This window comes from Canis lupus, chromosome 12, assembly GCF_011100685.1.
Source record: "Canis lupus familiaris isolate Mischka breed German Shepherd chromosome 12, alternate assembly UU_Cfam_GSD_1.0, whole genome shotgun sequence".
In the NCBI taxonomy this organism is placed as follows: Eukaryota; Metazoa; Chordata; class Mammalia; order Carnivora; family Canidae; genus Canis; species Canis lupus.
The window spans coordinates 50,651,200-50,674,892 of record NC_049233.1 but is presented as its reverse complement, the minus strand read 5'-3'; the positions used below and the strand labels follow the sequence as shown (position 1 = coordinate 50,674,892).

Genomic DNA, 23,693 nt, shown 5'->3' with positions numbered 1-23,693 from the left:
TTTCAATGAGGGGGAACTCTAAATTCTTTGTCATCACCTTGCACTCATTTATGTGATAGATAAATCTGGGTGAAGAAAGTGAGCTTGCTTATTTTGGCCCATCACGGTTTTCTTCAGTTTTTTGTTTGTTTGTTTGTTTTTTCACTTCTTTTTGACAGCCCATCCTTGAGAAGCAGACCCTCTCCTCTCTTCTGTATTTTATGATGTAACATGTCCTATATATTATATGCTGTATATTATTTGTGAATATATATGTATGTACATATACTATCTTTCTTTTTACTTTTCTGATTTTCAACCTTTTTTCACCAACATTTAAAATTTACGAGTGTGTATCTTATGACTAATTTCATAAGATCGTAAAACACTGGAAAATAAAGTACCTCATAGTTTTTAGTAAAGACATGTTAAAGAAATCACAATTTCCATTTAGATCACCTAAAAGAAAAACAACTGATAGAAAAATTACAAATACTTTCACATTATATCAATTTATCTTCCTGGAGTATTAAATATCCTGGATATATATTAAAGTATATACTTTTGTTTTTTGATCTTTTTAAAGAAGACCTAGAGTCCCCAAATGACTAAATCCAGTAAAATTGGAGAGGCTATCAACTTTCACTTTTTAGTAAATAATAATTAGATATCACTAATAATTTTTAGGCTTGCATATGACACTAATTTTCATATGTATTCCAAAGTCAGTGAAAATAGAGTAAAAGAGAGAGAATGAGTGGGGAAAATCAGAGAGGGTGACAAAACATGAGAGACATCTAACTAGGAAACGAACAAGGGGTAGTGGAAGGGGAGGTGGGTGGGGGTATGGGGTGACTGGGTGATGGGCACTGAGAGGGGCACTTGACTAGATGAGCCCTGGGTGTTATACTATATGTTGGCAAATCAAACTCCAATAAAAAAATATACAAAAAAAAAGAATTTTAATATTTCCTAAAGCAATAAAATACAGTGTTTGAATAATGCAAGCTTCATGTTCTCAAAAGAAGATAGGGTAACATAGTTTATATTTCCTCTCATGTAAATCCACTTTGGATACAAAGGTAATGTGATCTATAATTAAAATGCCTGAAATATGAAAACATACCATAAAAGTGCTGTGATGCATCAGCCTTCCCAAAATAATTATAGACTTAAAGCCAACAGAATTGCATTATCCTCTAGAAAGATCCAATATTTCAAAACAAACAAACAAAACATTTCAACACTGTGTAAAGCAAACTGGAAGAGTGAGAGTTGACATCCTGGAGATTCCCATTTCAACTCTACTTCTCGGACGTCAGGCCCGATAGTGGACATGTCCAGGTAACAGTCTCTTCTCCAGAGACCTGCCTAGTCTGGCAGGTCACTGTGAAGTAATTAACGCTAACTTCCTGCAATATACAAAGAGCCCAATAAGTCAATTACTATGTTAATTAAAATACAATCTTATATTTTTGTATTTCCAAACAAATGCTAATAATATCTCATATTTTCCTCCAGATGATAAGGATTGATTGTTCAAACCAAAAACAACCTTTCCTGTAAAGAAGCATTAACACATTCATAGTCTTCCCTTTGTCTTAGGCTTTTACATAGATCTTCCTATTTGTTGTGTCATGACAAAGTTACTCTTTAAAAACAATAAAATTGGGATCCCTGGGTGGCTCAGCAGTTTAGCGCCTGCCTTCGGCCCAGGGTGTGATCCTGGAGTCCCCAGATCAAGTCCTACATCCAGCTCCCTGTGTGGAGCCTGCTTCTGTCTCTGTCTATGTCTCTGCCTCTCTCTCTCATGAATAAATAAATAAAATCTTTTTTAAAATTAAAAAAAAATAAAAACAATAAAATTATGAGGTGCCTGGGTGGCTCAGTCAGTTGAGCATCTGGCTCTTGATTTTGGCTCAGATCATGATCTCTGGGTGGCGAGACTGTTGGACTCCATGCTGGGCAAGGAGCCTGTTTGGGGTTCTCTCTCTCTCTCTCTCTCTCTCTCTCTCTCCCCACCTCTCTGTTTGCATGCACCTGCTCTCTCTCTCTCAAATTAGTAATAATAATAATAATAATAACTAAAATGAGACTATTTTTTATTCCTTAAATCTGAAGAATCAAACTTGGGAAGAATAATAGATGTGAAACACTACAAACCTAACAATTTACGACCACATTACACTGAAGCATCTCTAAATGTTCATGTGCCTAATAAATATTTCCGAGTAATATTTGTTATGGTGTGTTCTAAAATGTGTTAAGTTGGTTATTACTGTAGAAACAATGGTTATGTTTTTATAGACCTGTATAAATCCATCCATAAATAAGGCATCTTTTATGGACTAGTGTGGAAGATTTTGGACTTTCAGGTCAAAAATAAGGTTGTATACATATAAAACATATACCTCAGGGGAAATATTTTTGATGTATTGTCATCACTGACTGGATTATAAAAAATAATGTCAAAGCTTCAATAAAGAAATGTAAAGACTGATATGAGAAAGCAATATTGAATTGTTATGCTCCATTTCTCAGCATATAGGTCATCTGATTTTACCCAGAGGGTATTACATATCTGGGATTCTAAGTCCATTTAGAATATGCTGAAGGTACACCTTCCAGACACACTATGGCTTTAACTAAATAAGTAAACTGTCTATAATGCTTTCTGTAATTTTTTTGACCTGAGAAAATCATAAAGATAATACTTTCTGCTAGTCCAAGACACAGAGGGATTCCAGAAACATGAGACATGCACTGTTTTATACAAAATCTACATATAAAAAATCATCTAAATGTCTTTTGAAAGAGATCAAGTGTGGGATGATCTTCCACAATCAGTAGCACTATCGTTTGGTAGTTTGTTTGAATTTTATTTTGTTTTCTCTACTTCCTTCTAAACCTGTCTTCCAATATTTTGTCCACATAGTATATACCCAGCATATTTTGAGACATGACATTTTATGACAGAACAGATATATTTATAATTCTAAACACCCAAGTTATGTGATTTTAGTGTTATACTTTTCCTTTTGATATTTATAAAGTAATATATATTTTTCTATTATTTACACAAATTTAAGCAAATGCAATGCTGCCCCTTTGTTGTGGAAAAATTCATTTACTGTATTAAGTAACTTGTTTTGGATGTAAATTCTTTTGGAGAGTCTCTAACTTTCTCAAATATTAGGTTAATATATTTTGTAAGATTTGGTATGTATTCCACTGTGTATCAATTTTCAGAGTGACAGTGAAATCTTTTATAGGCCTGGTTGAAAATCAAATGCACATGGAAGTGATCTGAAGTCTATGAAATGCTCTGTCTGCCCTAGTGCCACCCACCAAGAGGGAACACAATAGGTATCTTAATGATTAGAGAGATAGTGATGATGTTAAATCCAAGTTCCTCTTAATCTTTAACATTCAATTTGTATGTGTGTGGCCCTGCACGGAACAGATGTTGGAAAATGACCAGCAATGGATCATTTTGCAGAAGAGTCTTAGCACGAGGGAAGAAAAAACATAATCTATGCAGTCAGATAAATAGGGATGCCATTGCCAACTCTGCCAATTATTAACTACTTAATAGATACATTAATATACATAATCTGCTTGTACTTTAGTTTCAGCACCTATAAGGCAGGGATAATCATTCTTACTTCATAGCATTGTTGGAAAGATTACTTTTCATATATGTGTAAAGCTCCTAGCACATAAACTTCAGGTATATCACTCAGTTTTTCCATAAGTGTTAGTGTCCTTCTTCCTTCTTCTTCTTCACCACTTAAACTTTCTTTCTTTTTCTTTCTTTCTTTCTTTCTTTCTTTCTTTCTTTCTTTCTTTCTTTCTTTCTTTCTTTCTTTCTTTCCTTTCTTTCTTTCTTTCTTTCTTTCTTTCTTTCTTCTTTTTTTTTTTTTAAGAGGGGGAGTGGGGGGTTGGGAGATGGGGAGGAGCAGAGAAAGAATATCTCAGGCAGGCTCCCCACTGAGTTCAGAGCCCTCCTGCACTTAATCTCAGGATCCTGAGATCAGGACCCTAGCCAAAATCAAGAGTCAGTTGCTCAACTGACTGAGCCACCCAGGCGCCCTGCCCCCCACTTCTTCACCATTTAAATCAAATTCAACAACGATTTACTGAGCAATTCCTATCATAATGTACTAGGCACTGAGGGATGCTACCCTCAAGCAGCTGGAAAGATAGAGTGGGAGATAACACACAGGCCATCCACCCACATACACAAAGAAGGACACTCAACAAATAGATCTTTTCTGTTAATGGTGCCATTATCATCTATCTATTCCTTCTTTTCCCACAAACTGAACCCTGACTAGCCATCAATCATCATACCCCATTAGATCTCCCTTCTTAATATCTTTTGCATCTAGTTTATTACTTGCATTTCCTTTGCTGGCCACTGCTCTAATTAAGTTCTTATTGACTTAACTATTGCAAGAGTTTCTTAACAGGTTTTTCTGCTTCAATACTTTCTAATCCACAGTTCAATACTTTCTAATCCAAGCTTGGTTATTATCATTAAAGCAAATTATATTCCCTTCATCTACCTTCTAAATTTTTGACTTCCCCATCAAAAACAAAAAACAAAAAACAAAAAAACATTTAAGTCAGTTGACACCTTGAACTTTTCCTACAGTTCTTTGACTAATTGGCCAACCCATTCTAGATTACAATTGATAAATATTCATTAAGAATGACCTGCATCCTTTTGCCTTTCCTCTATTTATCAACTTGGAAATACTTTCAATGGCATATTCTTCCCTCTTCACAAAATATCTCCTTGTCAGATCTCACCTAAACTTTGTAATACTGATCTGTATTGTTGGCATGAATCTTTCTTCCCCATGCTCATGCCTATATTATGACCTCCATATATATGAACTCTCTTAGATGTATGTATGCTTATGCCTATATATCTCTTCCACTGGAATGTAAGATCCTGAAGAGCAGAGAATATTGGATCCAGTTATGGATTTCTCCAGGCCTTAGACAAATGCTTTGCTTTTTGGGGGGATGAGGGGAAGGTTTAAAAAGAGAGCCTCTCAACTGGAACTGGATTCAGCTTTTCTTGATCTGTTCTCACCAATTTATCTTTCATTCCTCTTATATTTATTCAGATATTACTTTTTTTCAAGTCTTTGACCTAGTTCCCTAACCTTTGGCTAGTGGGATTCAATCCCATACTCCCTTTTATTTTACATAATTTAACAATTTCCTTTGATGAATGAGGTATATAGTTAGCCACCTTTATATATTGACTGTAGTGGAGCCATGTAATGTCATTTGCCCAATTCAATCCTTACAAAATCTCAAACTTACAGTTGAAATTTCACATACCAATTTGATAAACTGACTGAAGATCAGAATATACCCATGTCCACAAAAGGAAAGGAGCATCACCAGTGGGAACTCCTAAAAACAAAAACCCACAATTTTGCTATCCCTTTTATCCATCAATGCATAACAAACTATCTCAAATCTTAGCATTGGCTTCAAACAATGGCAGCATTTATTTTGTTCATAGATCTGGAACTTAATTTCTTCACATACTTTACTTAGTGTCATCTCAGTTGGCTTGAAGACCTAGGGGCTGGAAGCAAATGAAGGCCCATTCATCTTCATGGCTAGTCAACTGGAACTTTACCTGGGGCTGTGGTGAGGGTACCTATAGATGGCTTTTCTAAGCGCTTCCTCATAATGTAGTGGCTAGGTTCCAAGGACAGCCATTCCAAGAGGAAGTGGTGGAAACAATAATACCTTTTTGATAGCCTCAGAAGTCACACAGAATTATTTCTGCTGTAGTAACAGTCCCACTCAGATTCAAGGGGGAAGGCACATAGACCCTATCTCTAATGATACTGTATTGTTAAGAGTATGTGGATGAGGTATATTGCAAAGCAAAGTCTGGAAAACACAATCTTCTACATCAAGCTTGAAGAGGATATCTGCAGATATAATCTATTTCTTGATAATGTTCTCCACTGTATATTATGGGATGTGAGTTGTTATAATGGCAGGGAAGAGATTAGGATTATTAAAGATGTTGCTCTGTACAGTTTACTCCCTGGAGTTGGGATTTAGACATTTCACAGCTAACTTCAGATATTCTCAAACGCTAGAGCACTTGCTTAAAGATGCAGGTTCCTGGTAACCAGAGATTTAAAATCCCTAGGATGGACTTAGCGACAAGGTATATGATAAACATATCAGTGATTCTTAGGTAGTTGATTTAGGATCCACATTTTGAGAAACACTGGTTTTTTCCATGATTTCAGCACATACCTTATGATAAAAATAAGACTTTTGAGTGAGTCTTTCCCAATCCACAACTAGCATATTGGAGGGGTAGAGTGGGGAGAGGAAATGGCTATGTTGAATGGCAAGCAGTATAACAAGCTGTGCTGATGTCTTATTTTCTCAGCCTTACTATCTTAGTCTTTAGAAGCCAGTTAGTTAACTGGTACTTGCCAAATGAGATGTGGGATGTGGGAAATAGACATTATTGAATATGCGCAAACTCTATACATCTTTCTACATTTTATACTTCAAACCTACTCTGTGTGCATTTTTCGTTTTAAAAAAGCTTACATTTAGGGGGATCCCTGGGTGGCTCATCAGTTTAGCTCCTGCTTTTGGCCCAGGGCATGGTCCTGGATTCCCAGGATCGAGTCCCAGGATCAAGTCCCACATCGGGCTCCCTGCATGGAGCCTGCTTCTCCCTCTGCCGGTGTCTCTACTTCTCTCTCTCTCTTTCTCTCTCTCTCTCTCTCTCATGAATAAATAAATAAATCTTAAATTAAAAAAAGCTCACATTTAGAGAGATGAAATTGCATACATTCAGAAAAAAAACAAGAAATAGATTCAGGATTCACAGTTTCTCTGACTCCAAAGACATCATCTCCTTGTCCATGTTGCTTTGATGCTCAGTATCAGTAGCATAAATTCTAAAGTTGGATTAATACCCTCCATCATTTATGTGAATAATTTGCTTAAAATCAGACATCATGCAAGGACCATGGAAAGACTTTTCACCCCCCAATGGACTAGAGTTTTTAATAACATTTGCCATAAATACGTTTTATCTCAAACTCATCTTGTCTTTGCAATGCAGCACTGAACACAGAGGTTCAGTCAAAACTGCTTTGAAATGCTTTACAAGATAAAACACTCTTCTTTCTGAAAGATTGGCACCACTTTTAGGTAACCCTATTCCTACAACCGAAGATGAATCGAGGTGACCTTCTGTCTGGACAAGAATATAAGTTTCTCTCTTAAACTTTCTCAATTCAGTAACCACTTTTCCTTCTTAACTGTAAGTTTTTAACTTTAGCACACAACACAGACTATCTGCACTCTGAGAATTTAGTCATGAGTTAACTGTCACCCAACACAGACCAAAGGCTCTCATAAGACGTATGATGTTGGAGGCAGTATAATGGGTATGTTAACTACCCCTTCTCCCAGTCTCCAAGTGCTATCCTCACTATCAAGTTTAATCATCAGAAAGTGGAATACCTTGGCCATTTCCTCTTATCCCCCACAGAAAGGCTTTCACTGAGTACAATTTAATGTTATGTTTCAGCCTGCAAAGTGAATCAATACCAGAACTGTCCATTTGAACAGTATTTTTGTTTCTTGAAGACATTGTCTATTATGCTATTCAGCACCTCTTCTACAAGGAACCACATGATAAATTCTCCTAAAATTTAGTCCCAGGAAAAAGTTCGTTTCCACAGACAAATGTTTATTTTCTTCTGTCAGAAAAGAGAAAAGAAAATGTGTAAACCAATGTGTTTATCTTTTTGCCTTTCCTGCTAGAAAACTTATAGCCATTTTGAGGGTCCAACTATAGTAATTCACTAATACCAAGGGCCTCTTGACATCTGTTTGATTTTCTTGCTCCTTTTGGAAAATTTCTGATCATTTTACATTTTTATTTGCATTATTTTTTTTTAGAATTAAAATTATTTTTTAAAGAGTAAATTATAAAGAATGCAAAGTGAAAAAATGAAGATAAAATTATTTAAAACACCTCCCAAGACTTAATAATTTCTCACCTCAGTATCTTGTAAATTTTCTTTTAATAAAAGTTGCAAATAACAGGATTTTCTGACTAGTCCTAGAATGCAGGTTTTGGAAACCCAGAAAGCCTTTTTTATTCAAAATTACCCCTTTCATCTCTTATCAACAGATTAGGGAAATCATGTCATTGTCAAGTGTTGCTGTCAATCATTTGTCAGTTACCAAGATGATGGTAAATAGTGTAGTCATGTCACATCTAGACCACTTTTAACCTCTTTATTTCTATTACCCAGATTAGCCTGGCTTTAAAGAGAGGATTATGTTTCTCTCCAAATGTCTATGAGACGATTCTGAGTAACAGTGTCCACTGAGTAATAGTGTCCAAACCTAGATCTCCATAATAATGTATTGACACAGGATGAATACAGCTTTACAGACTGTTAGCCTAAACAAGCAAAAATTTTAGTGAGTAGAAGAGCATGGAACTTAGTGGATAAAGTGGAAACCAGAAAATGTGAAAAATTACACTTAAGTTTATCTTGCATAAGCTAAAACTATATAAATGAATCTGCTCATATTCTCTCCAAATTCATGACAGTGTTATTCTAATTAATAATTTGGCTACTTGGTCAGAAATTTCTTTAGTAACCAATCATTTTAATTGGTCAGTCCTTAAAATATTACAAAATTTTTGAAAGGTTATGATCGTCTCAACTGGGTCACTTGAAAACACTTTACTGTTCAAATACATCCTATAAACATTTGACATAATTTGTCTGAATTCAACATAAAAAAAGTATTGCTTTTCTTGTTTTTAAATTGTAAAGCCAAAGGAAACTAAAATCTTTTTAAGCTTCAGGAATTCATTGGCTTAACAGGACAAAAAGCTCTAAATTTCAGGGTATATGACTCCTGTCCATCTCCACACAGAAACATACACACAAGCATACATGTTTTCAGAGAGGAATCCTTCCTCTGCTCACCGTGCTGAAACGAAAATTTGGCCCAGTGCCCCCTAACAAATACGGATGTGAACATTGTGGAGAATCAGACTATGACTCATAAACAAAGTCTTGGAGTACCTTCATGTTTTCTGCTCATCTCTAGAAATATCAGGTATATTATTTGCAGATGGATGAGGGGCTGTCCCTGAATAACAGGCAGTTATTACCAATCACAGAGTCAAGAATGCTATTTAGTTGCAAATTCTCATTAACTGAAAATCTACATCTGTAAAAGTGGTGTTTAACATACATTATAATTTCTCTCATTGCATGCCACTTTCATGCAAACATAAAGAATAAATTACATGGTGGAAGTTTATTTAAACTTAACCAGTCACTCTCCAAAAAGATGATCAGAGCTCTGAGGTAATCATTAGACTCCACAAAAATGTTTAACACAGGTAAATAAATAGCATTCTTTATGCTCTGATTACTAAATGGCTAACACCACACCCAAAATGGCCTTTTTAAAAAAAAGAAATTAGGTTTCACTAAGCCTAACCTAGCATCACTATGTTTACAAAAGTGAAAATCTGTAATAAGGGACACTAGAAATATGTGCTGTCAGGATTTCATGCTAGTAATATTTTCTTATGAACATAGTAATTTAGAACAGTTTTACAAAGTTTACTTTTTTCTTATTTTATAAATAAAAATGAAGTAAACTTTTTTTTCATTATTGAAAACTTAAAAAATGAACTACTGGAATATACGGCGACGATATGGGAGAGCTTGGTTTTTGTCTCATGGGGTTGAAAAACATATCTCTTGGACAACAGTGAGCAAAGCGATAGAAATTTATTAAGCAGAGATAAAGAGAAAGCTCTCAAAAGTGAGAGGGGTCTGGACAGGGTTGCCACTGAGGGCATTTATGGTCTGTCTTTTATAGGAAACTGACCAGGGAACTTGGTAAATTTCTTATCAATATCAGGGCAGATTGGTAAATATCATGTCTATATGTAGAACAAACATGGTGGACTTGTAACAAACAACATGTTTCTTTGTAAATACCATGAGCACAAACAAGGTGTTCCCTCCTCTCTGGTTAATATCTCCTCCATAACATTTCTCTGCATCTGGGATTTCTGTAATTACTTAGTAGGCATTAAAGGGAAATACTCCCTAACATTTTGGAGCTAGGGAGCCAGGTTTATTTTTTTTTTATTTTTTCTGTTTTTACTGTCTTAGCTCTGTTTTCTTGGGATGGGTAGGAGCCTGACTCAGAGGGTTTATGGGAGCCCATAGACTCTTGGAAGCCCTTATCTTTCCCTGCCAAGCCCCATCTGCCCCTAAGCCATTCCTACATTAGCGAGTTTATGTCACTTATAAAAATGTATGCCCTTTTCAGTTTTGCAGCATGTCCCATGCCACAGACAGTAATGCACCTATCTCATTTGATTCTGTGAAGCAAAAGAAATCATGTGTATGTTCCTCTTACATACGTGAGATCAAGTTTCCTGCATCTACTTTCTCATTTTCCCCCATACATTGTGATGCAGATGACAATTGTAAAAATGCTTTATGCTCACTTCTCTTTACTTATTAACTGATTAAGCAGTAGTTTAGGTAGAGAAATTTTTAAGTCTAATGAGACATATTTCTTTTCAAGTGCCTGATTCATGTAGATCCACTCACAGAACTGTCCTGGAGAATACTCCCCAAAGGCTTTTTTTTTTTTTTTTTAATTTTTTATTTATTTATTATAGTCACACAGAGAGAGAGAGAGGCAGAGACACAAGCAGGCTCCATGCACCGGGAGCCTGACGTGGGATTCGATCCAGGGTCTCCCGGATCGCGCCCTGGGCCAAAGGCAGGCGCCAAACCGCTGCGCCACCCAGGGATCCCCTCCCCAAACGTTTAGAAACTTGCACCATCACTCTTGAGTGGAACAGGACTACTGCTCAGGAAGTCTCTGAAAGATAAGCAGAGGTGTAAACAAATCCAGGGCAAATTGGATGGAATTCATAATGGGAAAAAGGAGATCTTCTAAATCAATGGTAAGTGACTTAGAATCAAAGGCATGAAATAAATTTTTTTTCCTGGAAATATAAAGTCAAAAAACATAATTATTAATAACCTTCCTAAAGAGAATTTCCCTTAGGCATTAAAACTTGACTATAAATAGAAATGACAAAACATTATAAAAATCATAGATGTTAAGAGTAGGAGGAGATCTAGAAGTCTCTGATGATGAGGGTTTAGAGTTAATGAGCACTCATCTTGGGCTTGGCATGATGAAGGTACTTTTACATAGATATCTCCTTTAACACTTGTAAGAAGCATGTGAGAAAAGTATTATCATTCCTTTTTTATGGATGATCACAGTAAGGCTGAGAGGTTAAGAAACTTGCCCAGGGTCACACAGCCCCCCAGGAGAAGTTCTTGGAAGGGCAGCCAGAGAACCTAGTTTCAGAGTCCAGGTCTTATAGCTCTTCTTAAATGACTAATTTAACCCCTTATCTTCACTGCTTCGGAGTAGGGAAGTAGTATATCTAGAGCCACTTAGGCATTTAGGAGCACAATCAGGACTAAAAGCCGCGCCAGCTTGTCACTTTAAAAAAAATCACTTCTGAAAGGAGCTAGGAGAAATGCTATTCCTTTTGTGGAGCAAAAAGTAGGAGTGCCTCTGAAGCAGGAGTTTGTGGGTTTAGTGTGCCATTTGGTGAGGTCTCTTCCCTCTACTATTTCCTCCCACCCATTGTCCATGTATCAAGCCTCATAAAATACTCCTGGATGAATTAACTGGCCAAGCACACCACTGCAAGGCAGGCCTGGTGCGTGTAAATTGCCTCTCAGTGGGTGGCTATTATATTTATATTGGTTTAAACTGTTTCCATTGCCAATCCATTATGCTGGAATTCCCCCTTGCTGAGGGCAGCTGTGTTATTCTTTTCTTTGAAGCCCAAGAACTATCTCTCCAACTCCTTGGGAACCAACCCTTTAAGAGTAAACATCTTGAGTCAAATGGGGCCCCATCTTATCCCACTGCTATTTGCTAAATTGGGAGCATTCCCCTCTGGCCCCAACCAGTTCATATTGCTCATTTTTCAAAGAGATAGAAATTGGAGTGGAGTGAGAAAATAATGTGATGCATATTTATCAGAAAACCAAAGGAATGCAGTGGGAATATCACTTGTACTAGTAACTGCTTCCTTAGAAGGCGAAGGATTCAAGCATCACCATGAAAGATGCTCCAGATGGCCCCAGGTATGTCCACAGGAGCGCCGTTCAAATAAAGTGCCAAGTTTGTGAGTGCCCTTTCCTGAACAGAATCTCCTAGCAAATGCTTATAGCTGTCTCAGTATTGAACACGCATTCTTAAAATGAATTTCCTTGATCCAGTTTTGAGTTCAAAACCAGTGACTAAGAGTCATGAACCAACAGAACTTCCATAATGTGCATTTCTACATATAACTGAACGTCAATAATATGTATTTCTATTTCTAAATGACATGTAGAATTTGGAAGCAAGTTTATGAATTTAATTGTTCCCTTGAGTGCCGGGTTTATCACTACTAAGTGACTGTCAATGACCCCACCTACTTGTCCTGTAAACATAGACTTTTGTTCCTGGGGGAAATAAGGGAAAACATTTGGAAATAGTAAACTTAATGATACATGTGCAAAGGCAGCTCAAAAAGCTTTTGTCTGATAGTGTGTCAGTTTCATCAACTTAATTAAGAATTGACACCTAAAAGCAATTGTTAACGCAAGGACAAATACAAATTAAAAACAAAAATTCTCCCTGTTAAAAAAATGGACAAAGAAATTACTCTGTTTGTCTGAATAAGAGGATGAGATTTCTTTCTGTCTTGGCAATCTCTTAGTGATTGCCTGTGATTTGCATCACATTCTGATTTAAAGCTTACTCAATAATGAAAGTGAATTTAAAATATCATAACTAAAATGATAATGAAAAGTAATTTTTAAAAAATTTTTTAAATTTACTTATTTATGATAGTCACACAGAGAGAGATGAGAGAGAGGCAGAGACACAGGCAGAAGGAGAAGCAGGCTCCATGCCCCTGGATCCAGACGCGGGACTGGATCCTGGGTCTCCAGAATCGCACCCTGGGCCAAAGGCAGGCGCCAAACCACTGCTCCACCCAGGGATCCCTGAAAAGTAATTTTTAAAAATAAAAATTCATGTCATTTTGTAATTTTTGTCTAATACTTTTGTAAAGACGATTTCAAAGTTGAAGGAAGATTTTTTTTTAAAGATTTATTTATTTATTTTAGAGAATGAGAGAGAGGAGAGGGACACAGGGAGAAAGAGTGGGAGAGACTCTCAAACAGATTCCTGGCTGGGCGTGGAGCCTGATGCGGGGCTCCATCTCATTGATATGCGAGAGCTTGGTTCTTGTCTCACTGAGTCGAAGAATCAAACTCGCCAACATTAGAGAGTGAGTAAAGGGATAGAAGTTTATTAAGTAAAGATACAGAGAAAGCTCTCAGATGATGAAACTGATGATGAAAGGGGTCCCGACAGTGTTGCCACTAAGGTCTTGTAGGGTTGGTCTTTTATGGAGCGCCTAATCAGAGAATCTAAATCCTTTTAACATAATCATTGATATCACCATTGAGTAAGGACTAGTGATAACATCTTTAATGGCATATTTCCTTTACAGAGTCTGATGATTTTTTTTGTTGGTTACAAGTAGCTGTTATAACAAGACACCCTCCACACCCACACCTTAGGGTGGGGTGGTCAGGCTTCTTCCCTTATCTCTAGTTTCCTTACACTCAGCATTTTTGGGATTTTGGGGAGCCTACTTCTGCAGCCCCCTACCTAGCCCTGCCTAGCTGTTTGTCCCTAACTCATCCTGACCTCTAAGATCATGACTTGAGCCAAAATCAAGAGTCAGACCCTTAAAAGACTGAACCACTCAAGCGCCTCAAGGGAGATATTATTTTTAATTATGTTTCCCTAACATTGCAAAGTTTTGAAGAAAAGATTTATATGGACTTTGGAGGCTATGTGTAATGGAACAATGACCTGAGTCCTCCCATCTAATACACCAAGGTTCTCTGCCTTAATCAACCTCTGTTTCAGTCAAGACCACAGTCAGACACAAAGTGCTTTTTGCTTCTCTGTGTTCAAGCAAACTTTGAACTTCAGTTCATTAGGTAACTTGTTATAGTAAAGTCTGTAAAGTGAAAAGGAAAAATAAAAAGTTTTCCAAATGTTCATGAGATAAATGTTAAGTTGAAAATCATTTCAAGGGAATTTTAAGGAAACAAATTTTTTAAATATATATGAAATTAGCATGTACAACAAATGATAATACAGTGTTTGATACCTGAGTAGGGTGATTTATTGGGACTGAATTTTAGTTCTTGTATTTAAAGTATATGCCAGTAGTTCTCAAAATTTAATAAAAATGAGGGTCACCTGGGAAAATTATTTTATTGTGGTTTCATAGGACCCACCTCTGAGATCTTGGTTCAATAGAAATGGAGTCATTACCCAAAATCTCCATTTATCAGAGCACCCCAAGTGATCCTGATCCAGGTAATCCAGAAGCTCCAAATTAAAGAAACAGTAGTATATACAATAAATACATGACATTCCAAATTCCCAACCTAATTTGGAACTAGAACAAATCTAGTCTCACTTTTAAATAAATGAAAAAATTATATTGTAAATTATTATTCTTTTATTCAAGGACTGTTAATTTGTTACACTATTTTTACATGGCTAGCCAAGAAAGAAAGTTAATTATGGAAGAAAACACAAAATAAAAATGTTTATATTGATGTGTTTCAGTATAGTTAAAATAAAGAAAACCCAGAGTTATATTTGAAAGCATTATATTAATTTGCAATATCAGGAGCTAGAAAATAAGGAAGGCAAAATTACATTGACGTAAGAATGAAAAAAAATAATAATAATTTGCCCTTAAAAATCCCATGCCAGAAGCTTTATAAAACAATAGAACCTTTACTTAACCCTATTGGAAAAAAGAGAATGCAGCATCTGAAATGTCAAACGGATGTCAGGGAGTGGAGAGAGAGGTTCAGTTGCTGCTGAAGAGGCATGTGTGGTACCTGGATAGTGCACAAAGTAAGGATTTCTGGGAGGCAAGTTCAATGGGAATTACTTTGGAAATTTTTCCTTAGGGGCACAAAATTTAAACTTACACCACTGTGGAAAGATTAGCACTGTTGAAATTGAACTCCCTTGGTGAGAGTAGCAGCAGAACAGTATCTCCTGTTAAACCTGCTGTCGGATTCCGGCTAACTCAATCTCAATTTCTTTGCTTTTTAAAGCCCCCCGAAGCTTTATAAAATGCCGCTGATATACTTTCTCTTATGACACAGATCAGTACTGTCATATAGGAAAGTATTCCTTACTCTATCTCCATATTTCCAATATCAGCACTGTCTTCTTATAATATTTCAAATCAGTAAAGTCTTTAGTCATAGAAATCATGCATTGCACTATTCAAGCTTTCAAACTGACAGGTCATTTGACAAAACAGAAAAGAAAAATCCATGGTAAATCCAGTGTGTTGTAGAGCTGGATTCCTATTTGTTTTGTTTTGTTTTTCGTTCTTTTCCTTCTCTTAAACCATTTTTACATCACTATCCCTCATGTGCTTTATTTTTTCTGTGTTAACCTTTTATGTGTTCTATTTCATCTTTGGAAACTATTCAGGGATTCCTGGGTGGCTCAGCGGTTTAGCGCCTGCCTTCCGCCCAGGACATGATCCCAGAGACCCGGGATCAAGTCCCACGTTGGGCTCCCTGCATGGAGCTTGCTTCTCCCTCTTCCTGTGTCTCTTTTAATAAAGACACAAATAAATACATGTCTCTTATGAATAAATAAGTAAAATCTGTCTGTCTCTCATGAATATTTATTCAATATTTTTAAAGTAAAATCTTAAAAAAAAAAGGAAACTATTCAACTTCTTTTATTTTGCTTACTGAACACATTGATACATTTTATTATTTCTTTGTTGGCTTCTTTTTCTTAGCTTTTGTTTCCTATATAATATGTTCTAGCTATGCAGGAATTTCTTTTATACCTTAACCTCTATGCCCTAGCCTTCAGCCTCTCTTTGATTCCATTTACCTTTACTCATTTTCACACTTTACTTATTTCCTCTTTTTTTTTTCTCTATTCTGGACTGAATTGTGTTGTTTCAAAATTCATATGTTGAAGTCCCAAACCCCAGTAACTCAGAATGTGACTATATTTGGAGATAGGACATTTAAAGAAGCAATCAAAGTAAAATGAGGTGATTTATGGGCAGCACTAATCCACTATGATGGGTGTCCTCTATAGATAGGAGATTAGCACACTGACCACACAGATTGAAGGATGACCATGTGAAGACATAGCTAGAAGGTGGCCATCTGCAAGCCAAAGAGAGAGGCCTCAGAAGACACCAAACACACCAATGCCCTAGTCTCAGACTTCAACCTCCAGAGCTGTAAGAAAAAAAAAAAAATAAGTCAATTGTTTAAGCTACCCAGTTTGTGGTATTTTGTGATGATGGCTTTAGGAAACTAATTTTCTGTGTCCATCTTTCTTCTCCTTTATATTCCTATTAGAGCTCATCATTGTTTTTCGAATATTCAAAGCATCAGAGAAGCTCTAGGTTTTCTTCACTTTTCTTTCTCCTGTTTATTCACTTATCTTCCCCTCCATTGATCAACACACAAAATATTAAAAATACTTCCAAAATGTGTGTTTTGCTCAAAGCATTGTTCTGGGAGGGTTTCAAATTCTCTGGAGTATAGTTTCATCATCTGTAAAGTGGGGATAGTAAAAGTATTAATCTCATATAGGACTGTTGCAAAGATTTAATGTATTAACCCATAATATGTCTAGAGCAGCATCTGGCAAATAATAAGCTAAAGTAAATAGTGAGTGGTTCCATTATTATTACTGCTCTTTCATTCAACAAGTATCCACTGGGTGCTCATTCTGTGCTGGAAACTATATTCATGGAGCTCATGGTCAAGTGGGGAAACATGAGACTATATACAAACTAAACAATAAGTAAATACTATTAGATGTTGTTAAGCACTATGCAATCAATTTTTAAAGGTGATATGATACAAAATGATGGGGTAGCTATTTTAAATTGAGTGGTCTTTAGGGAAGTCACTCAATTCTGCAAAAAGAAATAAAGGAGGGAAGGAAGGAAAGAAGGAAGGAAGACCATCCATGCAAGGCTCAGGTGACAATGGAGAAAAAGGCAGTGGGAATAGTTGGTGCAAAGACACTAGGTTGGGCCTGAGTCGGTGATTTTAGGAAGCTGAAAGAAGGCTAACACTACAGAGAAGTGGATAAGAAGGCAAGTAGCACAAAATGAGGCCGACTGAGGATTTAGGAAAGGCCAGTTCATATTGGACCTCATAAGCCACTGAGACATTGAGAGGTTAAGCAGCTAGCTGATATCAGTACTGCATGCTAGTTTATAAAAAGAGCATGAAGAGCTCAACTCAGAAATGCTTGGAAACCAGGGCTCAAGACACCAAGAGTCTTTCTGTCTGTCTCTGTCTGTCTCCTCACAACTTGTTTCAGCATCGTCTGCATCCAATTCATCCTGTCCCTCCAGTCTATTGTGCTCTGAGAGGGGCATTTAGAGGAATTCTACTTGGCTTAGTTTGGGTCTCAAGTCCATTACTGACACCATCACCACCATGAGTCACAAATGTATCCCTGAATCCAGGGGAATGACAGATCCAACTAGGATCACAAGGTTTGAAGGAGTTCCCCAGAAGACAGAAGGTGCCAGAATAAAACAATAAATCTCTATAGTCTGAAAAGAATCTCTTAATGGGTAGCAAGTGTTTAGGAATATGGGATTGGTCTTTCCCTTGGGCTGCAAAAGGGAGCTCAGTGGGGGATAATGGGAACCATGGGACTGTCTAGCTCTAGGAAAATACTGCTCTGGCCAGCCTCACTCTGTCGTCTCAGTCTGAGCAGGTTTAATACAACTTTGTAATAAGTTATCCTAAGTATTCTCTATCCTTATGTCCAGATTTTGCAAAGTCTCTTCATGACAAGGTATTATTATTTTATTAGCAATTCAGAAACTTGGGGCTTTCCCAGACACAAGCACTGTGCATTTTCTGGCTGGTCTTCTCACCCCTAGGACATAGGATATGAATGCTGGGAAGCTGGTTGGGCCTGGTGAAGTGCTGAGCTGCTACGTAGCACATTGCCAAGAGACTGGGGATTCCCTGGAGAGGTAGTGTTAGTGCCTTGTGTGCTTTACAGAAGCTGCTGTAAGCTCAAAGGCATGTCTCTGATTGCAAACAGATACCAAAATATAAAACGTGCATTCTCTATTATCCCAATCCTAGGAATTTACTAGGAAGAGACACTAGAAAAGTAGGTCAAAATACATATGCAAGGATGTAATTATAGTAAAAAAAAATAATTTGGGAAAAAGAAAGGGACATTTTGGGTAGGGAGTCTGTTTAATGCATTGTTGCCATTATAAGCATTTATTTCCTGACTCTAAAGGACATAGCTACTGGAATATCTTCCCATAGTACAAAAATACCCCTACTTTAAGGTCCATCCCCCATCTCCACCATGACAATCCACAGAGATAGACTGGCAACAGCTATTCAGTTATGCATTCAAAAAAGACTAATTGTATGGTTTTGACCTCTGTAGATGATAGAGATCCCAAGAAATCACAGGCCTGGTTCTTTACTATTTAGGATAGTGCTGCTATGAACATTTTAGGATATGCCTTTGGTTGAATATATGTAGGCCCTATTGCATATACACCAAGGAATGGAATTGCTGGGCATAACATATGCCTATGTTCAACTTTAGTATATGCTAGAATTGTGCTATTGAAAATAAATATGATGCAAACCATGAACATAATGTAAAATTGTCAGTAGTTGTGTTGAAAAAGTAACCTGTTCTAACTAGCTGAAACTGGTAAACTACCAAGAAGTTTGAATCGCTCCAAAATGCCAGTCCTTTACTGGATCTAAATGAAGACTTTTCCTAACCAATGACCACGTTCTCAGACCTACGAGTAGCTCAATATGAGGAGAGGGTAACACAGGTGTTGTTGCATGGGATGACAAAATGCTGCAGACATAAGCAAGATTTTACATGATTTTATAGACATGGAGGACTTTATCATTTAAATCAGTATTTCTGAAGTGATTTGAGTGCATATGAATCACCTGGGAAGCTTGTTATAAGAACAGATTCCAAATTGTAGGATGTACGTCTTTAACAATGATTCTGCTGTAGGAGGCCCAAAGCTCACATTTAGAAACGTACTGTTGTATTTTGAGGAAACCTAAGAAAGTTTGGAATGGGTGAAGGATATTCCAAGTTTATTTTGTTTTGTTTTTTAATAGCTCCCTTCTAGAAACACTTAGCATGAATTTCACAGGGTGTAACTGGAAGTAATTTAAAACCAATACAAAGCTGCAGCAATTGTTCAGATAGGAAATAATAAGAGCCTGAAATTGGGTACTTTGGGCTGGAGATAAGAGAGGGTGAATTCAAGAGATATTAGGACTATCTGAACCTAGTGTGATGTAGAAAATGAAGTCAGGAGAGAGACATGGAGTCTGGCTGCAATTGTTAGATGGACCATTGTGCTATTATTCATCAAGATAAGAAATACGAAGGGGAAGTAGAAAATGAATGTTTGCCCATTCCAATGCAGAACATGAGCATGCTATTTGAATAGCCTATATTGTCAGTTTCTCTCAACCCATCTGCCATTTCTGGCTAGCAATGGTCATAATGTGAGCCATTGTGATATTAGAAATGGAGGGATTAAACAGAAATAGCAAGAGCTACTATTGCCTCAGAGACGTTTAATGCTCTGACCCCTGAAATAGCCTGAAAAGCCACATTTAATTCTTGTGACAAGTTAGAAAAGATTTTTCTAATCAGAATAACTGAGTACCTCTTCCTTTCCTCAAAGTTTCTAGAGAACCCAAAAGAGATCTGATTCCTCGGGGAGAGCATGGCTACTGGAGAGACTTCAAAGAATAATCAAGTTAAGAGTATTCAAGTTAAGTACAACATTATATCCCTCCTGGAGTTGACAAGAAAAGCTTTAGACTTACCAGAGATTAAGAGTAAGGGCACCAAAGCCAGAAACAAACCTGGCAGTGTCTATCAGAGCCCTTGATATCATGGAATGAGGCCTTATTCACACTGTAGTCAAGAAAGTCTTTAGAAAGTTCTCAACGAAAGAATCTTTCCAGGTTTTGTTAGTTTGAGATTCCACACTTGGTTGTATCCTACTGGACTATTAAAATCAAAGTTCTGATATCCAGAATGAAGAAAATTAGAGAAGCAGTCCTTCTTTAACAAGTTGTATATGTGTGCACTGCACATTACCATAGCATGTCTTTCAATAATCAGTTACACAAATGCAATAAGCTGTTTTTGGACTAAATTGTTTCCTTTACTGCAACACCTCAAAAGGTACATAACAGAAGCTTTCCCTACACTTGCAGAGAGTAACTGGAAAGGGTATGAACACTATACTGTCTCCCTCTGTGAGCTTTCTAGCTCTTGCTAGGATGGAATCTGAAACCAAGCTTCTATAGTGCTAAAGCTCAGATTTTTCATGATTGCAAGAGCTGCCTCTCAGTGTTAAAAAAAAAAAATCGCTTTAAAATTTGGCTGGTATTTCTGCTTGCATCTAAGCTGTGATCACTATAGGATTTAGAACTGAAAAGTATTTGAAATATATGCATTCAGGTCAAGGACAATGAGCTAGGCTATCCATTTACACTGACTGGCTTCCAGATACCTGCCCAAATCCCTTCTTAAGGAATCTCCAATAAGCAACATTAAAACCAAAGAGAGGTTTCTCTAGTGCCTGTTGGACATCAAAGAGCTGAAGCTTCCGTAGCTTGGTGCCAGCTCGGAACTGGCAAGAACAGTGGCAGCAACATCAGCCTTGGAAGTGTCCCAGTCCTTCCTGCAGTAACAGTGATGCCTTTGAGATTTTGGCAATGAGCTACAGTTTGGGGATCAGCAGTGATAGGACACATCATTTAGTGAGACAGAGCTAAAGCGAAAGAAAATGGTGGAACTCTTCTGGCCACCCCTTCTCAGTTTTCATCAATCCTTCTCCATGCTTCAGTTTCTAAACATCAACATGCAAGAGGATGTTTAGTCTTCAAGAGCTCTTCTCTTATCTATCCATACTCATTTCATAGGTGATACCATTTTGTTCATAGCCAGAGTCTTGCCATACCCCACTGATGATCACATTTATACATCCAACTTAGATTTCTCCCTAGATCTCGTGATTTGTTTATCCAAACAGCTGTTTGCTCTTTCCATTTGGATATCTAATAGGTATTTCAAACTTACCATACCCAAAAGCAGATTTTGATCTTCCTGTCTAAGTCCCCTCCTTCCGTACTTTTTTCCTTTTCTGAATAGCAACTTTGTTCTTCAAGTTGTTCATACCAAAAATCTTAGTCACCCTTGATTCCTCTTCTTGTCACATTCCATATTCTGTCCATCAGCAAATCCTCAGAGTTTTAATCCTCGAAATATATCCCATATCCACTCCACGTCTACTGCTACCACTTGTCCCTCCAGCATGTCTGATCTAGACTACACATATTAGCTTCCTTGATGGTCTTTTGGCTTCTAACTTTATTACTGGGTATGCAATGGACAGAACCTTGGGATGGAAGTCAGGATACCCAGGCTCTGGTCAGAGATCTGTCTCTATTTGGATGCGTGACTTTATGGAGTACATTATGGAATGGGCCTGGGCTCAACTCTCTTTTGTAAACTGAAGTTCTTTTCTTACTCCAAGGGTCTACTGAGTCCATGACATAAGCTCAACCCCTTCCTAAAGTAAAAGAAATGCCACTAAAGTCCTCTTCTGTCCTGAAAATAAGAAGCGTATCAGTGTAGAAAGAGTGGGTGAGGGCAGGAACCAAGGAACAGGAACTACCTAAAGATAATTCAAGTCAACTGATACAGAATGGGATTCAGAATCTAGGAAAAGAAATAAGTGCTCACTCATTTATACTCAGCTTCTCCCATCCTGGGATAGAGAGGAAAAGGCCCAGGTCCATTAAATGCTTCGTTGTCACTTTACCATGAATTGGCTTCAACCAAGTGCATTAGGAGAGGAGCTGTCAAGTCTGATGATGTCCTTATCTACAGCAGGAAGAGTAAAAGTGATGTTCAGTTTAAGGATGTCTTAACTACTGTAATTATAACACTAGTTTACTTTAATCTTGAAAATATCGCTTCTCCATCCAAACTCAGACTGCACTGAAAACGACTTGCTTTTCTTTTTTCCCTGAGCAGGCCAGATGAACAGGAGTGCATTTTCACAGTGGTCCTCTGGGTAGTCATGTGGACAAATGTATGCAGCAAGGTTTTTTCAAGTAGATTAAGTGAAGGGAAAAGTTTAACACAGAGGCTCAGCAATTCTGCTAGGATCTCACTTGCAAACAGCCATGAAAAAAAATTACGCAGGAGGGAATGGCTGATGCTTGCTGTCTGCTACAGGGCATCTCAGAAGCAGCAAAGGAAACCACAGACCTGGCCAAGGATTGTTGCATCTTAACTGGCTTCCCTGGGGAACTTAGTGCCCGATATTATCTGGGAACTGGATGGAAAATGACCGACACATAACACTCCCTCACAGGTATATAGTGCTTTTCATATTCAAAGCTCTTTAATGCTTCCCTTAGGAATCTTGTGAGATAAGAGAAGAAGTGATTATATCCCCAGTTTGTGAAAGAGAGAATCAAAGCTGAAGGGTCAAGCAATTTGCACAGAAAATAATTGGAGTCAGTGTCCAAGCAACATCAGGCCTCAGGGGTTTCTGATGTTGAAGCCAGAGCACAGAAAAATGAGGCCCAGAGCCTGGGTCTGGAAACTTCTATCAAAAAAGTACTCAAGCCAGGTCTCGAAATTAAAAGTGATCTGGACAAAACTCAGTCATGGTGCAGAATAATGCAGGTAGATCCATAACTGAAAGGACAAATAAGTGGCTCTCTGCTGAAAATTAAATTAATTTCCTAGAGCTTATTTATGTAGGCATATAGCCATTTGATGAACATCAGCTATGCATTGATAAGAAAGCAGAGATTAGAATCAAGAAAACTGGATGCTTGAATTCATCTCCAAAGAATAGTTGGAATATTTCAAAAGGAGCTTGAAGTTAACTTGAATTAACAAAAGCTTAAATATAAACTCCCTTCCTCTGTATCTAGCCTTTTTCTTTCTTTCTTCCATTCTACTCTTTTTCTCTTCCATGCTTCTGGCCAAAAGAAGGAATTATAGGAGAAAAAAAAATAAGTTGGGTCATCTTTAACTTTAAGACTATAAGAATTCTTACTTCTTAGCTATGATTGAATCTCATCCATAAATAAAGATATCTCCATTCAGGCTTCTCTGATGCTTGCTTGAGAAGAACATGCTGGTAAGTACTCCTGAATCACACCTGCAAGTACATACATATCACTGGTGACTGATGGAGGTACAGAGTATGAGGCTTACAGGTCAGAATCCCATGGGTTTAATCCCTGATCCACTACTGTGGAGCTGTGTATCTTAAGAAAGTAAGCCTTAATACAGTAGTCCCCCCATGTCTGTGGGGGATGCGTTCCAAGACCCCCTGTGGATGCCTGAAACCACAGATAGTAATAAAGACTATGTATACTATGCTT

At 37.4% G+C, this 23,693-nt stretch overlaps 1 long non-coding RNA gene across 2 annotated transcripts in view; it reads right to left on the bottom strand.

Annotated features, from left to right (window-relative positions):
* LOC111098361 overlaps positions 1–23,693 on the bottom strand; it is a 68,498-nt gene that overhangs the window by 32,617 nt on the left and 12,188 nt on the right. Inside the window, exons 2-4 of one of the 2 annotated variants that reach the window (XR_005367462.1) lie at positions 23,363–23,467; positions 22,030–22,170; positions 16,336–16,460 (exon numbers count right to left, since the gene is read on the bottom strand). This is a non-coding gene — a long non-coding RNA (uncharacterized LOC111098361). Of the gene's footprint in view, positions 1–15,995; positions 16,461–22,029; positions 22,171–23,362; positions 23,468–23,693 lie in introns of those variants that run through there. The other variant, XR_005367461.1, reaches the window with a different exon arrangement.